Here is an 11,687-nt window from a genome sequence, read left to right as displayed (position 1 = left end):
GTGGTAGATTCCATCTAAGGCTAAACACGGGCGCGAGACCGATAGCGGACAAGTAACGTAAGGGAAAGTTGAAAAGAACTTTGAAGAGAGAGTTCAAGAGGGCTGTCACGATTCTCCCACAGTGACTAGCTAACCGAGGCACTCACGTGCGGCCGTGACTTGGGGTAAGAGGGAATAAAGGGGACTTAACTTTGAATATATAAAACCGTATTTAAGACCAGCCGTGATACACTTCCACAGCCCGCACTACCTCTTGGCCACCAAAGGAGGGAGACACCACTCCAATCCAGATGGCTGGCCACACACAGGCAGATACAAATCTTACATTCAATCTGGTGCACTGATTAGAGTTGAGGAGCAGCTTAACAATCGCACACCCTTCTAGGATCCCTCCAGCTATCCTATAGCTAGAACCCCAATGTTAATCACTCTTCCACTGTCCACACACCCCCACACCACAAACTGTAGCTTGCCACCACCCAACAGTTTTTCCACAGAACGGTCTGTTGGGACACCACACACACAGATCTCCGTCTGGCACATCTGCTACCTTTACAATCAGCACGCTATCTGCCTACACACAGTGCAATTGCATACAGATTGGCAATAAGCTTGACCGAGCAAATCAAGACACTAAAATACAATACAACCAAATTTCTCTGGAGATATGAGCCCGAGCTTAAGTACCCAGAAGTCACTTATTAATTTTAAGATTTAATATCCCGAAAGTGGGCAGTGCATAAAATATGTGCAAAATATAAAAAGTTACAGAAATACAAAAAAATACAAGACGACACACAATTGGCTATTGACTATAAAATAAAAAACAGAAATAAAACTTTTACCAAGATTTATCCTGCAACTGGAGCAAGTCAGAGAAGCTCCACAATCAGCCCGCAGGACGTTCTGGGTACTGAAATGCCCAAAGTCGATTGGACCAGGAACGGTTTGAATCACCAAGTCAGGGATTTTAATTTCCGACACCAGCGCATCAGTCCGATCACGACAGTACCAATCGCTGTTCAGCTGTCGCAATCAGGCACCATATAACCATTTTCTGCATTTCTTTGGGATCCTACATAGGCTTTCAAGTACAGTTTGAACACACTGTAGGCTACACCTGCATGTAAATCAGAAGGAAGTATTTCCATCTCTCTGCAATATTTTAGCTTTTATGAGAGATGAAATATATCCTGGGCAGCACAGTGGCTAAATGGTTAGCACTTCCGCCTGGCAGTACTCGGGTCGTTTGTTTGAATCGCAGCCACGGCACCTACTGCCTGGAGTTTGCATGTTCTCCCTGTGCCTGCATGGGTTTCCCCCGGGTACTCAGATTTCCTCCCACACTCCAAAGACATGCAGGTAGGTTAATTAGATCCTGTCTAAATTGGCCCTTGTATATAAATGTGAGTTAGGGACCTTAGATTGTACGCCCCTTGAGGGTTAGGGACCGATGTGAATGTACAATATATATGTAAAGCGCTGCATAAAATGGACAGCGCTATACAAGTAACTGAAAATAAAAATATATTCCTTTGATTTGTGTATATACATCAAAGCTCCCCAGACACATCGGAACCACCTCTGGTCTCCCGCTGTGTCATGAAGCCAAACTGTCTCCAGCCTTTTCCTTCCAGATTTCCCAGAAGGTGACACATCTTATTGGCATCCAGGTGTCACCTCCTTTCAGAGGATGCTCTATCCCTTTCAGATGCTAATTGGTGACCACATGTCTCTGACTGAATCCTGAACACATCTTATATTATAACATGGAATGCTAAATCTATATTGTCATATTTTCTACAGATCCCATCTCGGCTACTCAAATCTTACATGTACGTCACATCTCCCCCTTCTAGACGACGCATAGCTGAGCCTAAATGGGTCAGCTAACGCACCTGCCAGGAAGGTTCCCCAGGTTGGGGGGGAGTTCTCCCAACTAAATCCTCCACCCTCTGACCGGTCTCCCACACTTCTGCTCTTTCTGCTTCAGCCAAAGACTGGTCAGCACAACCCGAGTTCCTCCGGGCTGACATCAAACCTATCAACCTGCAAGAATGCAGGGTTGTCAGATACAGTCTCTGAGAAAGCAGATTCAGAGGGGGTCAGTGTTCCCCCATCATCCTGTGATCCTCCCTTTGCTGTGCACAGCAATGAATCCTCAATCATGATACTCATAGCTGTGGGGACAAAGGATAAATCCACAGAAGACTTTATTCCACCAGGGTTCATCCTCTGATCCGTGCCACACTCTGCTACTCTGTCCTCCTCAGCAGAACATCTGTCAGCACAACACCTGCGTTCCTCTGGGCCAACCTCAAATCTATTAGCCTGGAAGTACTCAGTGATGTCAGCTGCTGAGGTGAGACACTGATTGGGCTGAATTTGCCCCAACAACCTGCAGACTTCCCTCTGCAACACACAGAAATGAGTCTGCACTGGCAGCACCTGCGACTGTGGTGACAGAGGAGAAAGTTACTGGAGAAAGAATTTCACTAGGGGTTGTCCTCTGACCCACGTCACACACTTCTACTCCGTCCTCAGCAGACCGTCTGTCAGCACACCTGAGTCCCTCTGGGCTGGCATCAAATGTAACAGCCTCTGGAAACTCAGTGCCGTCAGCCACAGCTACTAAGGGAGCAGAGTCAGATTGAAACCTTCACTCTGTGGTCCCTCCTCTGTGCTCCACAGCCCAGGATCCAAAATGGCATGACTAGTATCTGTGGTGACAGGGGAGCGGACAAAAGAAAACTTCATCCCACAAGGGGATAGAGGCACACAACACTGGTCTATACCAGGACGTACTGAAACAATGTGCCTTTTCACCAAGAACTTCAGAACAATCTGTTTCTTTACATATGGGTACAAAACCAAATTCCCTTTGCCCACACAACCTCATCCTGCCATTCACCGCTGACGGTCCTTCAGCCAGACCTTTGAGATACTCTTCTGGGCTGCCATCAATTTTTGCAGCCTCGGGACTCAGAGCTATCTGCCACAGGTGCCAGGTGGACAACAGTCTGAGGAGACCTTAGGCCCTCTGGGCCAGGTTCACACGGGTCCAACCCAGCTAGACTGGGCCCTTCCACAGGCAGTTCCTCTGTAGCAGTGAGCAATGACTGGTCCGGGGACAACTGGTGGGCACCCCGAGTCACCACTGCACCAGAGGGAAGGTCTGCCTTGCACATGTCATTACATTTGGCATCACATAACACATTGTCAGTTGCAGAGTCTGTGACTTTAAGCTCTTCTCCAGGCCTTGACTCCAGAGAGCCGCTAGAGCCAGGCCCTGGTACACAGTCATTCAGCCCCTGACCCTCCCCAGAATTCTGCTGGGACACCACACACACACACACACACAGATCTCCATCAGGCAGCCCTGTTACCTTTACAGTCTGCATACAATCTGCCAACACACAGTGCAATTGCATACAGATTGGCAATGAACTTGACCGAGCAAATAAAGAAACTAAAATACAATCTAATCTGTCCAGAGATATGAGCCCGAGCTTAAGCACCCAGAAGTCACTTATTAATTTTATGATTTAATATCCCGAAAGTGGGCAGTGCATAAAATATGTACAAAGTATAAAAAGTTACAGAAAATGCAAGAAATACAAAAAGACACACAATTGGCTACTGACTATAAAAATAAAAGGCCCCAATAGGGGAACCTTCCAAATGGCTCCAAACATCAACGTGAACCTCAAAAAGAGAAAAACTATAGTGTTTTATCCTTAAAAAAAATGAACAGTAATACTCAAAATAACCATATGTGCCACTTCACATCATACGTGATCATATACATGACCAAGTGAACTCAGCGTGATATCGTGCATGTGAAACAGAAGAGGAAGTGACGTAAGATGCAAATCGGAGGAACTGGAAGTGGCGTATCGGCCATTTTAAAAATCACATCCAAACGCTACTGAAGGCTGCTTGGACTCTGCAGAGGTTTGGAATATGGGATTTTTGGCGATTTTTACTTGGTTTTAATGTGTTATTTGTTTACTATATACGGAATTACACTATATATCCTATCCATAAATCATGTGTATCGATGGAGCATGGGTACTATGAGTACTACTGAGTATTCCTGCTCAAGGTCCTGATGACATCTATGAGCTTTTATCCATGAGGCTGTGAGGACATATGAAAGAATAATACACAGGCTGGGAAGCTTTCCTTGGATTGTTTATACCCTTGGTGGTATAAAAAAGTGTGGTTTCTTTGCCATATATGTATGTATATATATATATATATATATATATATACAGTTGTGACCAAAATTATTCAACCCCCACTGAAATTGAGTGTTTTGGCCAGTTTGACATTGCTTTTGATCATTCAGTCATCTTGCTTACATTTACATTAAAGAGGCACTTGTAGGTCAGACAAATATAACATAACAGTTATAATGAAATAACCACAAATGTCTTTTCTGTGCTCACAGCATTATCAGTTTTATTCAACCCCCAAGTGACATTCAATCTTAGTACTTAGTACAGCATCCTTTTACAGTTATAACAGCTTTTAAACGTGAAGCATAGCTTGACACAAGTGTCTTGCAGCGATCTACGGGTATCTTCGCCCATTCTTCATGGGCAAAGGCCTCCAGTTCAGTCACATTCTTAGGCTTGCGCACTGCAACTGCTTTCTTTAAGTCCCACCAGAGGTTCTCAATCGGATTTAAGTCTGGTGACTGCGATGGCCACTCCAAAATGTTCCAGCCTTTCCTCTGCAACCATGCTCTAGTGGACTTGGAGGTATGCTTGGGATCATTGTCCTGTTGAAAGGTCCAACGTCTCCCAAGCCTCAGGTGTGTGACGGACTGCATCACGTTTCCATCCAATATCTCCTGGTACTGAAGAGAATTCATGGTACCTTGCACACGCTGAAGCTTCCCTGTACCTGCAGAAGCAAAACAGCCCCAAAGCATGATTGACCCTCCACCATGCTTCACAGTAGGCAAGGTGTTCTTTTCATCATAGGCCTTGTTCTTCCTCCTCCAAACATAGCGTTGATCCATGGGCCCAAACAGTTCTAATTTTGTTTCATCAGTCCACAGAACACTATCCCACAACTTTTGTGGTTTGTCCACATGGCTTTTGGCATACTGCAGTCGACTCTTCTTATTCTTTGGAGACAGCAAGGGGGTACGCCTGGGAGTTCTGGCACGGAGGCCTTCATTACGCAGTGTGCGTCTTATTGTCTGGGCTGAAACTTCTGTACCCACATCTGACAAATCTTTTCTCAGTTCCTCAGCAGTCACACGGGGACTTCTCTCCACTCTACGCTTCAGGTAGCGCACAGCAGTCGAAGTCAGCATCTTCTTTCTGCCACGACCAGGTAGCGTTTCAACAGTGCCCTTTGCCTTGAATTTGCGAATGATGCTTCCTAAGGTGTCTCTTGGTATGTTTAACATCTTTGCAATCTTCTTATAGCCATTGCCCTTCCTGTGAAGAGAAATCACCTCTTCTCTTGTCTTCCTGGACCATTCTCTTGCCTTCACCATGTTTGTAACCACACCAGTAAATGTCTAGAAGGAGCTGAGTATCACAGTCATTTTAAAGCTGCCTAATTGGTGCTTATTATGCTTGATTGCTGCTCGGTGACATCCACAGGTGTTTTCAATACCTGATGGAAAGCACCTGTATGAACCTCTGTTCTTCAGAGTGGTAGTCTTTAAGGGGTTGAATAATTGTGGCAATGAAGAAACCACATAAGAACCATTTACTACTGTATTACATAAACAATTGATGTCATTTTAGTTGCATTTGGGTAGTTACAACGTCCTTGTAGGATTTGATTCTGAATACAATTCCAAATGTACACTATAGTCCCTAAACCCCTTTACAGCATTGGGGGTTGAATAATTTTGGTCACAACTGTATATATATAGTGTATGACTTCGTTTTGGACACAAGTGTATCACTGCGGGACTTATGGAGACTTTATTTACATCACATTTTTTTATTTAGAATTTTTGGGGATATCACATCTAGTATTTCTTTTTGTAGTTTGAATGTAGCAGTAGGGTTGAGCATATTGAGGTATGATTTAATCACACTCTCAAGGGTGAAAGTTAGACTTCTAGGCTTTAGGTGTTAGGTATTTTGGCTATTTTTGGGATACTGTACCTTATCTTGATTTTGAGTTATAAAATAAAAAAGGAAGAAAAAAAAATTTTTTACCAAGAATTATCCTGCGACTGGAGCAAGTCAGAGAAAGACCGCAATCCGTCAGTCAATAGAATTGGCTCCATACGAATCACAACGTCCATATCCCAGGTCCTCAATTTATGGGAATATAGACGTAGACTGGACATTAGCCCTTGGCCAATCGACTCTGGGGGGTGTTCCTGTACCAGCCCACAGGACGTTCTGGGTACTGAAATGCCCAAAGTCTATTGCACCAGGAACGGATTGAATCACCAAGTCAGGGATTCAATTTCAGACACATCAGTCCGATCGTGACAGTACCAATCACTGTTCAGCTGTCGCAATCAGGCGCCATATAACCATTTTCTGCATTTCTTTGGGATCCTACATAGGCTACAAATACAGTTTTACATGCAGGTGTAGCCTACAGTGTGTCCAATCAGAAGTATTTTCATCTCTCTGCAATATTTTAGCTTTTATGAGAGATGAAATATATTCCTTTGATCTGTGTATATACTTCAAAGCTCCCAGACACGTCGGAACCACCTCTGGTCCCCCGCTGTGTCATGAAACTGAACTGTCTCCAGCCTCTTCCTTCCAGATTTCCCAGAAGGTAACAAATCTTTTTGGGATCCAGGTGTCACCTCCTTCTAGAGCAGTGGTTCTCAACCTTCCTAATGCTGTGACCCTTTAATACAGTTCCTCATGTTGTGGCCCCAACCATAAAATTATTTACCCAGTAATTATAATTCATGAGTGTCGTTTTACCTCCAATACTGCTGCTTTCAACACAGTAGCTGCTTTTAACAGAGTAGCTGCTTTCAACACAGCAGCTGCTTTCTACACAGTAGCTGCTCTTTACACATCGGAAATATATGTGTTTTCTGATGGTCTTCGGGGACCCCTGTGAAAGGGTCGTTCGACCCCCAAAAGGGTCGCGACCCACAGGTTGAGAACCACTGTTCTAGAGGATGCTCTGTCCCTTTCAGATACTAATTGGTGACCACATGTCTCTGACTGAATCCTGAACACATCTTATATTATTCTAACATGGAATGCTAAATCTACATTGCCATATTTTCTACAGATCCCAGCTCAGCTACTCAAATCTTACATGTACGGCACAGGTCACCTTTTTTCCTTTACCTAGGTCACATGCCCTTGTTAAAGCTATGATCTCTGCTTGTTGGGCTGAGTAAGAACTAGGTAGTTTACTCAGACAACCTGATCATGTGTTACAACAGCATACCCTGTTTGATTTGTGCCCATATCATTCTTTTTACACAATCCATCAATAAAGTAGGTAATAGCATTGCGAAGTGGCACATCTGTGAGATCTTTTCTAGGAAGTATTCTTTTATCAATTTGGGCTATACAGTCATGTGGATCCCCTTCAATGGGTGTAGGCATGAGTGTGGAAGGATTAAGGGTAGTACATCTTTCAATGGTGATGTGAGGTTGTCCTAAGAGGGTGGTCATACATGAAAGATGTCTTGCTGGGGACAGAAAGGAAATGTTGTCCTGGAGCAAGATCGTGACAGTACCAATCACTGTTCAGCTGTCGCAATCAGGCGCCATATAACCATTTTCTGCATTTCTTTGGGATCCTACATAGGCTACAAATACAGTTTTACATGCAGGTGTAGCCTACAGTGTGTCCAATCAGAAGTATTTTCATCTCTCTGCAATATTTTAGCTTTTATGAGAGATGAAATATATTCCTTTGATCTGTGTATATACTTCAAAGCTCCCAGACACGTCGGAACCACCTCTGGTCCCCCGCTGTGTCATGAAACTGAACTGTCTCCAGCCTCTTCCTTCCAGATTTCCCAGAAGGTAACAAATCTTTTTGGGATCCAGGTGTCACCTCCTTCTAGAGCAGTGGTTCTCAACCTTCCTAATGCTGTGACCCTTTAATACAGTTCCTCATGTTGTGGCCCCAACCATAAAATTATTTACCCAGTAATTATAATTCATGAGTGTCGTTTTACCTCCAATACTGCTGCTTTCAACACAGTAGCTGCTTTTAACAGAGTAGCTGCTTTCAACACAGCAGCTGCTTTCTACACAGTAGCTGCTCTTTACACATCGGAAATATATGTGTTTTCTGATGGTCTTCGGGGACCCCTGTGAAAGGGTCGTTCGACCCCCAAAAGGGTCGCGACCCACAGGTTGAGAACCACTGTTCTAGAGGATGCTCTGTCCCTTTCAGATACTAATTGGTGACCACATGTCTCTGACTGAATCCTGAACACATCTTATATTATTCTAACATGGAATGCTAAATCTACATTGCCATATTTTCTACAGATCCCAGCTCAGCTACTCAAATCTTACATGTACGGCACAGGTCACCTTTTTTCCTTTACCTAGGTCACATGCCCTTGTTAAAGCTATGATCTCTGCTTGTTGGGCTGAGTAAGAACTAGGTAGTTTACTCAGACAACCTGATCATGTGTTACAACAGCATACCCTGTTTGATTTGTGCCCATATCATTCTTTTTACACAATCCATCAATAAAGTAGGTAATAGCATTGCGAAGTGGCACATCTGTGAGATCTTTTCTAGGAAGTATTCTTTTATCAATTTGGGCTATACAGTCATGTGGATCCCCTTCAATGGGTGTAGGCATGAGTGTGGAAGGATTAAGGGTAGTACATCTTTCAATGGTGATGTGAGGTTGTCCTAAGAGGGTGGTCATACATGAAAGATGTCTTGCTGGGGACAGAAAGGAAATGTTGTCCTGGAGCAAGATTACTGAAATGGCATGTTGGACCTTCAGAACAAGAGGGTGAAAGAGAATTATCATTCCTGAGGACTTAATGGCCATTGAAGCAGCTACAACGGCTTGAACACAATGGGGCAAACTATGTGCTACCGGATCCAATCTGATAGAATAGAATGCAATTGGTTTGTGTTTGTCACCGTATATCTGAGTGAGGACAGATGTCATGTACCCATTCTTGCAGTCTATCATTTGATAGAAAACATTTCTGTAATTAGGAAACCCCAGGACCGCCGAGCTCACAATTAATTGTTTAATTTTAACAAAGGCCTCCGCCGCTTTAGATGTCCATTGTATTTGGTCTCTGGCCGACCTGGAGGTGCTATAAATCAGTTCTGCTAGTGGAGCCGTTTGTTGCATAATTTGCTATTCATGATCGGCAAAAGTTAGCCATCCCAAGGAAAGACATTTCCTTTTTGGTGGGTGGTTTTGAGGCCTGAAGTATAGCTGCTTTGCGACCCTTGTCCAGGTGTCTACCTTCATGCCAAAGGGTGTATCCCAGGTATTTTACCTGTTCCTTCCATAGTTGTAGTTTATCTTTACTGACCTTATGTCCCTGCTCAGCCAGGAAGGACAATAGGGCCAGTGTGTCTTCCCTACAGCCCAATTCTGTGGGGGATGCCACCAATATGTCACCCACATACAGAAGTATTTGGCTCCCACATGGAGGTACAAATCTGGACAAATTGTTTGACATTTCTTGTGAGAAAATTGTAGGACTATCACAATATCCTTGCGGTAATCTTGTGCATGTGTACTTTTTTGTTTATACATAAATGCAAACCAAAACTGGCTATCCTTATGCACAGGTATCGAAAAGAAAGCATTGCTTATATCAATGACAGAATACCTTCTTCTCAGGCTGAAGATCGTTCAGGAGGACATGGGGGTCAGGCACTACTGGACCCCGTGGCACCACTGCTTTATTTATTGCCTGCGGGTCCTGAACGAGTCTCCAGCCTCCTTGTGGCTCTGACAGGAAACAAAGGTATATTGCCGGGTGAATCTGGACATTCTCTGATTATACCATTGTCCAACAGTTCTCTGACTACAGGATCCACCCCCACCTCTGCATATTTTCTCAAAGGGTACTGTTTTTGATGTGGTCTCAGTACTTTTGGGGGCGATTTGTACTTCACTTGCTGTTTTAATTAGTCCTATATCACCCTTTCCTTTTGAATAAAGGTGGTCGGGGATGTTTTAGTGCATCCTCTTCCTCCCGGGTCAAGAGGACCAATCATTCTTTTTAATGATACCCTCCTGAAAGATGTACTCCTGATGTACATTGTGTGACCCAGTTAAGGTTACAAGACTGAATTCCATTTTCTTTTTGTTGTTCAGGTGTCATGTATACCCAGTCAATTAAAATATCCTCCAGCTCATACCACTCCACTGAAGTATTTCCAGTGATTGACACATGGGGTACAATTCTCTGTAAAGTTTGCATACTTCATCGGGAAGGAGACAGGTGGCCATGCCATTTCCTTCCTGATCTCAATACAAATTTTTTAGGGTAATTCTGACACCTGAAAATGTAGGTAATTTTTTCTCATAATTAGTATCAGGTCCCAGGGAATGTTTGAAATACATTGTACAATGGGAATGATGGTGAACAAAGATGGTGAAAGTTCCTGGGATTGCTCTAACAGAGGGAGGTATGCTCCGCATCCTGGTGGGTAAATACAATTTCCGCTCCTCCTTGCACTCAGTATTTGTGATGTTTTCCTTGAAACAAACCTGACATGTATAATAAGAATGTTTGTCAGTCAGGAAAGGGACAGTCGCTAGCTGAGGCCGTGAGTTGGCACATGAGATACAGTTTCCCAGCCCATTGGTCTTGGTTGTCCATCTGACCCATTCTATCCACTCATTCTTATCCCCAAACCCGGTTTCTATACTTAAATGTTAAGTAAAGTTAGTTTTGAACAGGTCTGGGCGGAGCTTTATTAGTGGCATGCTGGTGACTGGGGGTGCAACTTGTCCTTTCCCAAGCACTTGAATCTGTATTGTTCCCACTGCATCTTTTCCCAGGAGTATATGGATACCTAACTTATCGGTTTCAGAATCCTCCCTTGTTGCAGATCACAAGACTAGTAACAGTTGATTATAGTCATCCCCCTGTGGTGGTAGCTTATGCAAACTTAAACGTTGCACTAGACCTTTTTGTGGGGGAACCTGAGCTGAAGAGGTTAGGTAACCATCTAAATCTGTAGTCCACCATACTTCAGACCACGAAGAACAGGTGGCAGTTCCACACATACTTTTCGTAATTGCTATATCTAAATAACCAATTGTGTGGGCATTCTACCACCTGGCATGCGTCAAATTTGACTGTTATGATGGGTCTTTCGTTTATAGTAATGATCAGGTCACCGTTTGGGCCTTTTGTCAATTCCCTTTGGTGTATCCTTTTATTCTGTTTTTGGGTCTTGAGGTTTAGATTCCAGAGTATTAGTACTAATGTTACAATGCTTCCCACTGTCATCATCCCTATTAGGAATCGACCTGTCCATGTTTTGGTAAAGTATCCTGGTTCTAGCAGTTGTGCTTCCCTAAGCTGTTTTACCGCCCCTATGAGCCTATATTGTGCCATGTTTCTTCACCGGGTTTGAGACGGGTGGTCCCTATTGGAGTCACCCCCCTTTGTAGCCGGACTTACACTCAAGGCTCTGTGGGCGTTCCCTGGTCTGACCCTAAGTTCCTTGCCCTCTTGCAATGTGAAAGGTGTATCTGAGGTACT

The sequence above is a fragment of the Staurois parvus genome, unplaced genomic scaffold (genome assembly GCF_062004578.1).
Source record: "Staurois parvus isolate SC_StPar_1 unplaced genomic scaffold, SC_StPar_1.0 ptg001754l, whole genome shotgun sequence".
Classification (NCBI taxonomy): Eukaryota; Metazoa; Chordata; class Amphibia; order Anura; family Ranidae; genus Staurois; species Staurois parvus.
This window is presented reverse-complemented; position numbering follows the sequence as displayed.